Source organism: Strix uralensis, chromosome 6 (assembly GCF_047716275.1).
Source record: "Strix uralensis isolate ZFMK-TIS-50842 chromosome 6, bStrUra1, whole genome shotgun sequence".
In the NCBI taxonomy this organism is placed as follows: Eukaryota; Metazoa; Chordata; class Aves; order Strigiformes; family Strigidae; genus Strix; species Strix uralensis.
In genome coordinates this window covers 2,990,590-3,006,042 of record NC_133977.1, presented here as the reverse complement: position 1 = coordinate 3,006,042, position 15,453 = coordinate 2,990,590, and the positions used below count along the sequence as shown (strand labels likewise).

Below are 15,453 nucleotides of genomic sequence, written 5' to 3'. Positions count from 1 at the left end.
AAACACCTTTAAACCACCTTTTTACATCATCACCTTTAAAAGTTTAGGTGATGACGCAATGGCCTTAAATCCTCATTAAAAAAAAAAGCACGTTATTTGTAGCACTGAGCTTAGAGGCATTACTTAATTATTTTGACGAGTGTCAAGTAGACATTGATGTAATTGATGTTTGTGGTCCTCCCTTCCTCTTCCAGGCAAATCACTGCAAAATCAAAGTGTTTATTTGGAAAGTAAAAAAAATATGTATATTCTTTATATGAGGCAACGCCCTCGCTTTATTAGAATTGCCTCAAACTTTGAGATTCTCTGAGCTCCCAGCTGCCATTTTACAATTAGCAGAAAATATTGCTCAAAACCACTCCATTCCTGTGCTCATTAGGAGAGAGCACTTTTTCACGTTCTTTAAAATCGACATGTTTTGCCTCAAGAGTGAATTCACAGCGTGAGATGCACGTTCAATCAACAGCACGTTTAGCCGAGTTTCATCAGACAGGAACTGTATGAAACATCCGAGCACACCGTGACACTGCTGGCACCTAACAGTGACTGAAGTAACAGAGATGTCCCCTCTTCTTCACCCATGGACATCCCTACCTCTGAGGAGGGAACCGTCCATCTGCTAAAGGCAATTATTTCTGTAGGCTTTCCCACCAGCACATCAGCTTACCTAGTCAAGAAATAATGATGCAGCACTGCTGGGCATGCAACTACTTTGTGAAATCTGTTTTATAGGAGCAGGGAAGAGATCGCTGGGGACAGTGACAAGTGGAAGAGCATCCAGAACTCCTTCTGAGCCGCCTCTGCCAGCCCTCCTGGCCACAGACAGCGGAGAGCTTTAAGTTTGGGGGTGAGACTTCTAAAAAGGACAGCATTGGTTACATTATGATTAACTGCTAAGAGGTGTTTGAAAATGGAACAGTCTTCCACCCCCATTCAGCTCAGAGTCTGTTATAAAGAAACTCACATGGTAAATCTGGAGTAAGACCGTTCTCCCCCTTACCACAGGTGCTCCTCACCCTTTAGGATATGAACATCTCACAACATAGTGAGTACTGTAATTTTAAAATTTTAGTATAAAGTACAATAATTTTAAAATTTTCTTCCTATATTTATGAGAGAACTTTTTTGATGTCCCATGAAACTCAGACCAAATGGCTGATGCCACAGAAAAGGAACAGTGACGTCAAGTTATTCCAGTCTTTAGAAAAGAGCTCGATTTTTGGCTGAAGAACTAAGACTGGAAGAGAAATGCCTAAACACCCTAGACTGTTAAGCTATATACTGTTAATAAAGCCATCTGCAGACTTTAATGCTATATACTCAAAAGGGGGACTGGATGTCTGAGCGACATCCTTTATAATGTACCTTGCTGAAGTGAAAATAGTTAATGTTATCCAGAAGGCTAAGTAAGATCTACCTAAAAATGAAAGTTCATCAAGTCTAAAAATATCTTCATCGGGTGCATCCTTCAATATGAAAAAATTCTTCAGTTTTAAGACCTGTTTAACAAGTCCCAGCACCTAGAGAGACACAATTTCCCAGCAGAAAACTTGTTTTTCCTGAAAAACATTTACATATAAATAGGCAAAATCGAGGTTTGGCACCCCTCAGGAAGGGAAGACCGTCTCCAGTACACAAAGACCCTTTCCCAGTCCCTTTTCATTTTTCATACTTTAATGGCACGTTAGAGTACGGCCGTATGAGCAGGAAGTGAACTCGCAGCCTGGTTTTCTATTAACCTATTGATGAAATAATCCATTTTAATGTGTTAAGTGTCATGCCTTTTTCTTCTCTTTAAAAAAATGGACTTTTTCGCAGTGATGCTGAGGTCCTGCTACATCCGAGTGTGTCCTTTAGCATCGATTAGGCACCAGTCTGCTTCCTCACGGTGCTCTGCTGTCTTTGAGGATTCAATAATATTATCAGCAGCAGGATCTGGACACTGCCAAGCACAGCCTGGCGGAGTGATTGATGTGTGTGCGAACACCAGGGCCCAGCTTAGTCATCCTACCCTGCCTGCCTTCAAAATTACATACTGTCTACACATTTTTGTTACCTACCAACAAGGCCTTAACGGGCACTGGAGGTCATTATTTGCCTGGTTTGTCTTTGACTTATGTCCCAGGATATTCAGTTGGTCCAGTCTGGCTTCACTTGCTGATTCAAAAGTTAATTCAACAAAAGCTTTTGTTGCCAACTCTGGACACGCACATATCTATATATATATACACACACACACTTAAACAAACAAATAAACCCCAATTGGTTTCCAATAAAAAGCTATAAGAAATACTTACTTCATTATTTAACAGCAAACAAAACTCCCTAATTAGAAAGATCTTTAAGGTAGATTGATTTGAAGTATTTTTCTGGAAGCCTATTTCTTCAAAAAAGCCACTAAGAAGTGTCTCTAACTAGAGACACTAGAAAAACCCAAACACCTCTCTCAAACATCAAATATCTGGAATGAAGTTAACTATTTCCCAGAAGTCACTGGGTATTTAATTTAGCTTGTACTGAGGTAGCAACTAGTATTCTGCCTAGTATGTTGTGCTACCACAATCTGAATGACTAATGTATTTTAATAACGTTTCAAGAAAATCTTTTATTAACTTTGACACTTGCCCTGATCTCTGGCTTCACTGCTGACAGAAAAACAACACCTCGTAGCAATCAAAGCGGTTCCTCCATCCCAACCAGTGTGTAGACAAGGCATAGCAGCAGTTTCTGCTCTTATCCAAGCTCATTAACTCCAGAAATTTAGATTGCCAAGATTAAACTCCTATCTTCGCTGGGCAAATCAATTTGTGCATCCTAACACTCAATCTGGACCAGCACAAGAAGTCATTATCTGTCACCTCATGGCACAGAGCTCAGCTTTTAACAACCCTGCAGAACAACATCGGGATCATTGCAAGCTTCGACTCGACACAAGCCATTGTCCAGCCATTCCTCCCGGTAGCGACCACTGGCAATCACAACGCACCCAACCATAAAAGCTTTGATTGTCAGAGCCTGACATGTGGGGTTTTTTTAAGATGAAGGGTTAAAGTGATTTCCTGAGTTCTTGCGAGGAAGCTGGTTGCAACTGTATCATCTATGATGGGATGCATCATTTGTGTGGCACACATGTACTGGTAATCTTCTTCAGATATACCAGTTAAAGACCTGGAACCCATCAGATTGATTTGTAAGGAGGAAAGAATGATGCACTTCTATATAACTGTGTCAAATGTTACAACAGGCCGTATCTATATGAATTTGTTTATATCAGAAGCTACTCCTCAGGTAGGACAGAGGTCAGCAATTGTTCAATCCTACCAGAAAAATATTCAGCAGGCAGCTGAAAATCTCCACGTGCTGTAAAAGAACCACACACTATCTAAACAGACATGTCAACTCAGCCCTAGAAAGTCACACACCAACCTGGGGAGTGAATTTTCCCCTCTCAATAAATTAGAAAATCGTTGCCTTCCACCAAAACATCACCTGCGGTGCCTTGCAATGGTGCTATGCGTTTGGAAACAAGTAATTCCTGGGTTTGCATATGCCCGACAAACAAGCAGTTGCTTGTTGTTTAATCAAATTGCCTGGGTTTGTGTGTTGGGTTTTTTTGAATGTCATCCGAAATTTCATCATAATTTTTATGGCAAATGAATGATGTGAGAAATCGCAAACTTTTGTTGTGGTAAAACTCTGCAGTTCCTGCATCCAACAGGGAGGACTGGATGAGCCTGTTTCCTTCCCCATCAAAGGGATTATTGTGGGCATATAACCACAGCCTCTCTAGAAGCCCTACTGTTTCCCTCCTTCCCTCCTCCTACTTTACTTATCCAAGCTGCTCTTGCAACTTTCTTATTTTTAATCCCAGCTTTATGTTTCAGGGATATCTGAAATGTGGTAGCTCAGACTTTTAGAAAGTACCTTGCCACTTCTCCATCTAAACATTAAAAAAACCATCCAGCTCAGTCAAATACTTGCTATTGTATAGGCCTCATCTATGATCACTTATAAGCAAAAAAGAAAAAAAAAAAAAAAAAAAGATTTTGCAGGTGTTGTCCATGACCTGCATCTTGCCTCAAGCGTTCACAGAAGCCCTGGCCAGGACAGATGTGTCCTGGTGTCAGAAGCTGAGCTTGGCCTTCAGCACCCACAGACTCTGCACTGAGCTAAGACCCAGGTGATGAAATACTCCAGGCTGAACACATGCTTGAGCCTCTCAGAAAAGTGTCCTTTTGTGTATTTTCTATCAGCAAATGCAGTTTCTCTGGTTGGACACTCCTTGCATACAGCTGGGAAGTGGACACAGCCCTGCAAAGCAGCACGCCAAAACATGTACAGCTACTCAGCACTTCAAAAGGGCTATTAAATATTTTTCAATGGATGTGCTCGCTATAAAATAGGGCTATTGTACCAGTCATATGTTGTTTCAGAGGCAGTTGTGTTAGCCATGGTGGCTGTCAAGTTTTCTTCAGTATTTCTTGCACATAACATTATATGAAAGCCAGTTCAAATTGCCTGCACATAATCCTCGATCTAGCCTCAAAACCATCGTGCTGATTCACCAAGTCCTGCCAAACAAAGCCCTGCCATTTCAGGTAAGCAGCAAGGCACGCTCCTCACACATACCCCTCTGCAAATGTAACTCAACCTTGAAGAGTCTTGAAATGGGCCAGGTTGTGTTTCCAGGAACTGTAAATCCCTTTTTTCCTCCTCATTCTGCTGCGTCTGCCAACAGTGCCAGAGAAACGCTCTGCCACAGAAGGGTGCCGAGACGCACCCACTTCATGTGATACGGGCACCAGAAAACGGCCTGTAGAGAGGGTGATTTCTAAGATCGTTGGGCAAAAGTGAATAATGACAGACAAACTGAAGGCAGAGGAGAATTGCAGCTCACCAAGCAATGTCCTGGGCATCTAGCTACCAAAATATTGCTAATGGGGGAACACCTTCAGGAGCTGATCTTGATTTGATAAATTCATCCCTCCATAAAATAGGCTTTGAGCTCTTCTGGAGTTAAGGTAAGCAAGGCTCCTGCTCTTTTTTTGTTCCACACAAACTTCTCCTGCTTGCTTATTTTTAAAATATATTACTCCCACCAATCTGTCCTTCTGTTTCACCAACCTCGTGAGAACCATATGGCTTCCAGATCTACATCTTGGACCTTTAAAAACCCATACAAATCTGGAAGAGACAGAAATGTTTACTACTGCGGCTTTCCTACGAAAACCCTGAACAAACTGCTTAAATCAAACACGACTTAGGATGCTCGTGGTTTGATGTGAAGAAATGCTACAGATTGGCCACTGCAAATGGAGAGAGGATCTGTGGCCTTAGAGCACATAAAGCATGGGGGTCACGAAGGTCCCTGCCATGACTCTGTAGGTACCGACTGGACTGACTGTCCTTGACCAGAAGCAATTCTACTCTGTTAAATATTTCAGTTTTCCAGGTCTTTATCTGCAGTTTTTCAGTTGGAAGGCCTATACTGAAGTGGAAGCTATACAGGTTATTTAATGGCTGTACAAGTCTTTGAACATCCAACCACCACTGAGAAAGAGCACTAAAAACTGAATCCAAATAGAAGATACTTAAATCTAGTGGGAGAGGATTACATGTTAGGTCTCTGTCCGTTACAATAAAATGGTGGCAACAGCTTGCTGTTTCAGCTGATGCTCTGGGAGGACATCCAGGTGTATCTGGAGACACCAGCAAGCCTCCATTTGCTGATGCTTTTGAGTACTCCGCTTTGTGAGCTGAACTATACTCATTTAACCTACGTGCTCTATGGAAAATAAGCTTGTTTATATGTTTTAAATGTGTACAGCTTAAAGCAAGAATAGGTATGTCAGTACATGAAGAAGAAAACTAGGTTTCGGTATAGCCTTTGTTAAGATATGGGGTAACTGGGAATCAATTAAAACTTAATCACTCCCAATTACCACATATCTTTGTATTTGTTCAGGCAATAACTTTACATCTGTGACCAACCCCTTGCAGACAAAATTTCTGTGTTTGCTTTCTTTAATAGGGATGCTATTTATTCTGGGTTACTGAATCTACTTTTCCTGTCTAGTTTTGATTGGTTCGGTTTTGTAGTAAATATGTTTACCACCACTCTGATCACATATCATTATTCCTAAAAGCAATAAATGTTTTTAGAAAGCACACTTACGTATGTGTGATCTGAGGATACATCTGTGAAGTTCTCTTAAGGATGTTTAAGATACTATACTGAACAAAACATCAGATTAACCCCCTTCAACTTGCTCAAATTCAGTTCTTCATACACTTTGATAAGCAGAAATATAATTTTATTCTTAATATCTACAGTCTCACCCTAAAAATCTTCCTCCAGTGCTCTACTGAGAAACTACAGATGTGTTAATGTCACCTCCGGTCTCCATGTGACAAGAGTTCTTTGTTGATTAGATAAATAGTCCTCAGATAGCTGATTAAAAAATGATGTAGCCGTTAGGTTGTGTGTCCAAGCCTTGTCAGCCATGTTGGATGTTAAAGTGTGCATGAATTACATCCCTGGAGTGTGCTGAACAGTGCTGATTAAATGAGGCACGCCACAGCCCTCAGCATCAATTATCAGAAATAATAGGATCTTTTCACCTACGCTGGAGGAAGGGGGCTGGGGATGGAGTCGGCGTGCCACTTGCTTCTCAGAACATCTCATCATCATCTGCACAAAATAAATAACACTGTCCATTCACCTAAGGACGTTTGTTTATTCTTATTGTGCAACAATTAAAGGCCGAGAAGATATATGAGGAAAAACCTGCTCCCATAGCATACACCAGGGGAACATTTTTCATATAATACCTGTGTAACATCTATCTAGAAAAACAGGGGCATACAAGATCTGGATGAGAGGCAAACTTGAGTATTAGAGGGATATTTAAGGACAAACACTCTGGGACCATCTAGCTGCCGCCCCACTGGGGAAAGGATTCTGTCCGTCAGCCCCTGTCCTGCTCTTCTTCAATTCCTTTTGCATCATGAGTGGTTTCATCAGGGGCTATAAAATGGCAGATTGGGGATTTTTCTTTCAACGTTATTTGCTCAACAGGACCACGCTCTTCCGTAAGAGGCTTGAAATGATTTCATTAAGATGCAACCCAGGAGATTCTTACACCATGTAAACTTGTTTCTGCAACTGTGAAGGGGCTTCACACTGTCTTGTTTTACCCTAGGTGGAAGCAGCAATAACAAAAATTCCTTAAAAAAGGGTAAAAAAAGAAGCTAACCAAAAAACCCCTACCAAACGTATCTAATATATGACATTTAGAAAGTAAACCCATCTGGGATACATCGTGTTTCTGGATCTGACCAACACTATATTTTAAAACTAAAAAAACCCCCAAACAACAAAGTGCAAGGGTCTCAGATTGGTACACTACTTTTCTATAATTCCTAACAAATGTATACAGCATATCTATTAAACCAGATTTCCAAAGTAAAATATCTTTAAACGCCTGAATGTGACTCTAAAGTTTCCAAACATTTATGTTTAGTGCATTGGTATTAATAGACCATATATCCCAACAGACCACAAAAACTGAGCCAAAATACAAAAGATGTAACGGCTGCTAGTTATTCCATATGGTAACAGCGCCTAATATGTCCTTTTTGGACACCAAAATAATCAAAAAAACAAGCTGCTGGGCATCAAAGGAAATTACTAAAAGTGCTGAGTTACAAAAGTTGCTCAGCCCAAACATAAATAAAACGGTATGTCTGATACCAAAAAACCCCAAAAACCCTCCCCTCCAAAACTGAAATCCCTTCCAGTGCTCTATTTTAAACCCACAAAATATTCTAAAAGTAATATTTCAAATCACATTAATAGTTAATTACGTTTGGCTTAGATTCAGCTTTGAACATTTCATATGAAGGAAAAAAAATGAAAACACATTCATACTTCTACTCGTGACAGGGAAAAAAGTTATTTTAATTAAACATTTCTAAAAAATGTTTTTAATTCTTTTTTTTTCCCCTGCAAGATTTTTCCATTGGAACTTTTGCAGCAGGTAAAGAACCCACTAAACTATTTCAGTGCATTTCCAATACACTATAAACATACAAGATTCAAATCGACAAAAGTAAATGTTAATTGGAAACATTTTTCTCAGTTTTTCATTATCTGAAGCAGAAAATTATGGGTCTTTTATACACACACAAAAATCCTTTTCAACCACCTAGAAAAATTGTCTTTTAATAAAAGCTTTAAATTATACTATCATATTTCAAAGGCAACGAACAGTTAAAGCAGCTAATCAAAGGTATAATTATTTAATGACTACTACTCATGCTATCTAACAGGGCCGTAATTGCTTGGCTGTGATCACTAGACCACCAGCTTCAATACTGGAAAACAAGTACTTTGCTTGTAGCATTTGATCGACCAATTTCTAAGGTTAGTTTCTCCAACTGGGTTGACTTCACAAGGCTAGCTGAGTTATTACGGAATTAGAGAATCAGTTTGTCACCCTGCCTCCAGTTTTTTGTACGCATTTCTACTAGAAAAAAACTGCAGAGGAAAGGAAAATATTTCTTTGACAAAATGCGAGTTGTCGAAATCATCATTGATTTTTTTCACTTTTAATGCCACATCACAGCTTTCTGTAAATCCCAGCTTACCCCACTCTACTAATTCAAATGTAAAAAAACCCCCCAAATGTGCCTACTGAAAATTATATTTGTATCTTAAGTGCATTTTAATATTTATTATCCATGTTAATCTACTCCAGATAGGTGGAGCAGTGTGTAAGCAGACCTTCTGACTCTGTTCCACTGTTTGTATAATGCCTTTTACAACTGAAATATGAGAAAAATAACCTTGCATCACCACATAATAATTACCAGAGTTATCCAGCAGCTAAGCAAGTGCACAGTGCATGTTGGCTTATTTTTGGTTTAGTAACAAAACACTTATGGAAACGCAGCTTGTGTCATCAAATGCTAAATAGGAACTACTGCTATTATACTTCTGTGGGACTAAATTTTTTTTTGTGCTACACAATTAAATTTGATACAAGATATTGGGCCCTCTGGAATTTCAAAGATATTCGAATTCCTATCCAATTATCTAGTCAATGTCTTGATTTCAAGATCAGTCTCATGCTTGTAATTAGTATCATCGGAGCTCAAGTGACACCACCACCCAGGATGCCACTCTCAAACCCAGACACAGCGAGGAAGCCACCCTTCTCAGCTCTGCACCTTGCAGCCAAATACGACTCCAGGATGAAAGAGACACCAACTGAGACTTGTTCACACCACTACGCCTGGCCAGAATTACATTTGTGACAACAAACCCTGTCTGATGTGACATCAGAACTGCTTGGCTTTTGAGATCCTTATTGGCAAGGCTACCATTATACAATGTAAAATGCACCATCACTAAAAAAAACCCAAAACCCAGTCCAGTGCATTTTGAAGAAGAGTAGGAAAAAGCATTGCATGGGATGGCTGAAGAGGAAACGGAGGATGGGGGAAGCATCTGGGACACAAAGGAGAGGAAGATTAGAGGAGCGAGAGTGGGACATATGGGGGGCGAGTGTTATCCACCATCAGCCTACCTTTTTTCTGCTGTTTAGACACAGTATTGACTCCGTGAAAAGAGAAAACGCTTCCTTGCTTATCCCACAGAGAACCACTAGTTTTATGGCATGATGGATTTATTCCTGTTTCGGACCATCAGTTTCATCTATGGGTAGGGAGACGACAATCTTGCCCGTTATAGGCTGATAAACAAGGAGCATTTAAATCCATTAACCAAAGACGCATTGTTCTGCACCCTTCTCCCTCTGAACAAAAAGCAGCCACATTTTGTTGGTAGTACAAGCAATTACTGTCAAGAAAACAGTTACAAAACAACAGACAGAGCTGTTTCTGCTCAAAGGAGTTATATTCTCACTGCTCACTTTTAAAAGATCTACTCAGTGCAGGCATCTTGAAATTTCCCAAGTATCTGGCCATTGCTTTTTCATGAAATTTCTTTTCCAATGTTTATTAGGTGTCAGAGTGGAAATACTGCAAACTAAAAATAAAATATACTACAATAAAGTAGTATCGTTGGGCTGAATTAAAGCCCAAAAGAGCATGTTTGTTTTCTCATGTGGTAGAAATAACATAACTTGTTTGAAGATAAAAAATATTTATGTATGAAGTAGGATGGGAAGGTGCTCTCTGCATGATCAATGTGCTTCACAGCAATTTCTGTCACGGTATCTTACAAGAAACAAACCAAAGCTGAGCCAGTACGCAGGCAGCAAGGAACACCAATATTTATGTAATTCTTACAGTTCTCATTTCCTTGAGATTTTTTGTAGATATAGATGATGAAGAGTTAGATTTCTCCAAAGACCTGGGTATACTGCTTATCTTGGATTTATTTTGTTCAGCCTTTAATAAAATGATCTTAAAATGATAAAGGAGACTTCCCACTACTGTCATTGTCATCAAAGGAGGCATGTAAGTTGTCTACAGAGGTCTTTTAAGATAGCATAAAGCTACGTTAGGCATTAAGAGTCATGTTGTTAGTCCCAGCTTTTACTTATTCTGAAGTTTCAAATAATTATAAAATTGACTAGAAATCAGAATTTCCATTACTACCATCTCCCATTTTTCTCACATGTTTAATCCATACCATCCACACTACTGTAAAAGGTAAGCTCACACTATGCAAATAAAAACTTGAATAAAAAGCACAGCTGCCTAAGATTTCACAGTGGCCTCTTCTGAAAACGCAGTTGTTGTCCATATCAGCTCCTAAGGATCATTAGATAGCAAAACTGTAAAGCATAGGCAAGATAACTTCACTAGAGGATCCAAACCTTGCTCAACAACTCAAGCCAGTTCAAGTCATGCGAAAGAAACACCTTGTGCTGCACCATTTTAGAAAACGCTATCCATAAGGCATCTTAGAAACGGGCTCATTTGAAGTGTTTCCATCCTTTGCAAAAATCCACCCCACGATCCAGGCTCATTAGCAGTTTGCCCTCCAGCACAGTAAGCAGTGACAGGCATGCCTAAGGAGCATGCACACACAAACCTCTTTTGTTTGTTCTTGGGGAATCATGTCCATATGTGAGCAGACACAGCACTACGTTCCACTGGAGCTATACATAACATGAATTCTTCGTTAATTTTCATCACTTGTAAAAATATGCAGGAGCCAATCTGCCGGTATTAAGTGTTTAATAGTTTAGCATGTTACTCTGCTTGTGATGCAACTTCCCGTGTTAGTACAGGGATTCCTCACTGGAGAAATTCCAGCTGGAGAGATTTATTGTGTCAAGGTCTTTTCCTACAAACTGCTAAGCCATCTGTAATGATTATTTCTCTATAAACCTCAACGCTCGTGCTAAAACAGGAAGGTCACCATCTCCCCTTTTGCGTGAGCTTCTACATCAGCCTGCACTGACAGAGAAGGCAACTTCCAGTTCCTTCCCTTAGCTTCATCAGAAAACAGAGAGCTGCAGGTCCTGCACTGCAAGGAGGACAACCTGAGGCACAGAGGGTTCGCTGGAGCTGTGAATTAGGTAGCAGCTCCTGTCTAGCAGCACACCCACAACACCTGCACTTAAGCGTGCTATCAGTAAATCTATTCATTTGCATTTTAGGACTCCCCAAAGACTGCAAAAGTGAGGAGCTAGCTCGAAGCGGGCAATGGGACAAAGCAGCACAGACCTTTCACAAGCAGTTTACAGATTAGCCAACTTAACTTCCCAAACTCACTGCCCAACTAAGGGTTACTACAATGACCTACAATGGAGCCTGAAGGTCTCTGTCTCTTTGGGCAGCTAGTCTTAACCCAGGTCTCTTCCTACAGAGACAGTAAGTATTAAGACTCTTCCATTTTAAACTTCTGGCGGGAATAGTAAAATTCTTTCCAAAGGTGGATTCAACGTTCTGTCTCTTCTCCATAGACTGCATCTGGTTTCAAAGGGCTTCACGTACAGGAAGCTACCACCGCCAGGGGTTGTATTGGATGAGGCTCCTCGGATTTAGTGAAAGTTGTTCATTCGTACCTAACCAAACTATAAAAATCATAAATTGAAGATATTCTTGACGTGCTATTACCCAACATCTGCCCAGGCACTGTTTTGAACAAATCCAACAAGATCAGGGTTAACCTCTGAGTCTCTGCGGCTGCTCTCAGATGAAGGTTATCATTCCTGTAATTTGACTTTTTTCAAAAGCTGCGGTTGCAGAAAATCCCTGGGGAGATGCTGTGATTAGCTTTAGAAAGAAGAAGTTGGAAAAAGGAGGATGCAATTTTATATTTGCATATTTTAAATACTGCGCATTTTGTCAGGGCGTACACAAACACCACCTGGCTGCGTGATAAAGCAAAAGCAGGAGGCTCAACAAATTAAGAAACTCACACCTAAGTTGTGCTGCCTTTCATCTTTCAGTAAAACACTGAGTAACAACTGCATTTTGCCTGGAAAGATAAATACTAAATCTTGCATTTACATCAGCTGCTAGTGTCAAAGGCTTCCTTACTAGCCAAAGCTCTGAGTTGTTAACTACTAAATGGCTAAATGACAATGGCTGTTACTAATCGCTTATTGAATAATGAAAGTGACACAACTGATAAAAGGTTTCAATCCTGGAAAAAAATGATTTATAGTATTTCACTCTACTGGCACTGTTATTTGTATGACAAATGGTTGGACAGACACCAGTTAATCTTTGCACACCTCCAACTCTGATGTGGCAGCTTCTGCCGGAGCATCCAAATAATCAAGAACCGCTAACAATACAGCCACGCTGTCGCGAGGGGCTGAATGCTGGTATTTTATCAAGGCTGATCCCCAAATCAATTTACGCAATGGTTCTTTTTTTTTTTTTTTTTTTTTTTTTTTTCAGTGGGGGGAGGGAGAGCATGGTGGGAAAGAGGAGGAGTATCATAAAAATGGGAAGCTGCAGCTTGCAGATAGGTAGATCGGCCACGCTCCTCTAGCACAGAAATGAAATCATCAATACAACTAAGGCATTAATGATTTCAGAAAGCTCAGTATAGTTTATAGATTTTTCTTGATGGCAAAATCTGAACTGCAGCATCATACAGAGCTGTCAAGACTGTTATGTTGTAGTGTAATATCACATTGCCTGCTGTGTACTGCAAATCCCATTTTCCCCTCAGATGGGAGAGAGGGATGTGGCTGCTTTTGAGGCAGTATGAGGCAGGATTCCCCCCCTTCCTGCCTTGAGAAATGAATGAAGCTTTATATTTATAAGCAGTCCATCAACAGTAGCTTTATCTCATTGGTTATATCAGTATCACCCTACTTCCTGCAGAAGTCAAACCTATTTTATCAAGCCAGTCTTTCAAAAGCAGCAAACCCCTCAGAAAGCTGGTTTTCCTGGAGTTTGCATGCTCTTGTGTTATTTTTCAACTTTGCACCCAAAATTTGTGATTTTTCTTATTAAAAAAAAAATCATATTGACTTCTATGTGATGAAGAAAACCAGCCCAAGTAAAGAAAAAAAACATATAGTGAGAGAATAAAATTCTCATTTTGCCAATGGAACAAATGATGGACCGAAAATTTTTATATTCACGTGATGCAGTCAGACTGGTATGTACATCACTATAATTCAGCACCTTGCAAGTGATTAACTAAAACACCAACACAATCCCATTAGATTTAAAAGCAGCTTCACATATAGCAGCAGTAGTAAGATAACTTACTTCATCATCTAATTTCGCTGCTAAAAAAAAGTTATATTTAAAATAAACAGCCTATTACAATCCAACTAAACCACAATAAAAAAAAGCTTTTACACGAATGCCAAAGGGTCAGGCAGTCTCATCATATTTAAAGGTTACACAATACTTGAAGTGCCCATGTAGATTACAGCCTACACCGGCAAGTTTTCACTCCGTTCTCCACTATCTGCACATATAGGCCTTAACGCAGTGCAGCCCTTTGCAAAGTTTGCCTTTGTAGGAGGCCAGTGGTAATGTATTTTGATCACCTGTGCTCAAGCCATGAAAGAAGAACATTTTAACAAACAGAGGTTGAGGTTCACACGAGGCAGACACCAGGATGGTGAATCAGTAAGAGTGGATGCTGTGATGGGTCTTCAAAGCGAAGAGTGGCAGCTCATCGTTGATGTGATACAGCAGAGGAGGCCTTTGGGAAGGACACCAAGCAAAGCGTGACATGGGAAAAGTGACAGGCCGAGGGAGCGACTGTTGTAGCAGCATCTGGATGGAGCTGAATGGGTACCACATTCATCAAGGCCAGGAAAAAAGATGCTGCAGCGACTGAGATATGAGATGGTGAAAGAGTTCTGAGTCAAAAGATGAAGCCCAGATCACATACTTCAGCAATACTCGAAGAGCTAAAGATGGCATTTTTCTAGGTCACAGTGACATGGAAAGGACATAGCATTGCAGGGTTTAAGGTAGTTTGTCAGCTGCACAAGGAGATGTGCACCCAGTGGTGAGTTCGGATACAGAATACAAAGCCCCACACGGATGAATCTGGGTCGGCCAACAGAAAGACAAAAGCTCAGTCTGTGTGTGCGCGTCCCCTGACAAAGCAGAAGTAGCAAGAAGAATTTTCTTCAGAAGGCCTAAAAGATCCCTGGAGAGGTAAAAATCTTACAGGCTGCACTCCCGCTAACAGGAGAAATAAGGATGGAGCATGAAGACAACTAACATAATGGGAAGCAAGATAAAAATCACCCACAACACCAAACAGCATGTGGCTGAAAACAAAACCCAAGTCAACTCTTCCCTGTGCTTGGATGATGGATACCCATTTATAACTGTTTCTTGTGATCTACTGGTTAGCCATTTCAATCCTTTTTATTTAAATTACATTGACTCTTTTTCTAGTGCTTGTACAACTTTCTTCTTTTAAGTTCACATTATCAGGCGGGACTAACTTAATATATTTGCTCTTGAAAGATATTTGCGATAACGTAGCATTAACAATCACTCAGCTTCTCAGTTTTTTATCTCTTGACAATCTCCTGTAAGAGATTTAGACAACTCTGTTACTTACTCTGCCAATGGAAATTATTTTCTGATCATATCACATATCAGCCTTCCCATTATTTTGCACAGGATCAATATGAGGTTAAAAAAATACATAGATTCTTCAAGAACCCTTCCCTCTTTTCAGCTACAAGAATAATTTTTTTCCAGTTGTCTGAAACACCCCCACTGCTACAAGATCCTTATACGACAGTTGATTAGAAAGCTCCAAGTCAACTTTGCAGTACTGACCACAGCTAATCTGGTTGTGCAGATATAAATAATAATAATGAAATAAATACATAAACAAACACACACACCTTAGATGTTCAGCTGTTGCATTAACTGTTTTGAAGAACAAAGTTAAGGTAAGGTGAATTCTTATTCTTTCCAATGATAGGAAATTTCTTGCTTTTCCTTTTTGACATCACAATTCATTATTAC

General features: G+C 40.0%; 1 protein-coding gene across 9 annotated transcripts in view; it reads right to left on the bottom strand.

Moving 5' to 3' along the window:
- Positions 1 to 15,453, bottom strand: part of AGAP1 (ArfGAP with GTPase domain, ankyrin repeat and PH domain 1) — a 398,735-nt gene that overhangs the window by 62,967 nt on the left and 320,315 nt on the right. The window lies entirely within an intron of this gene.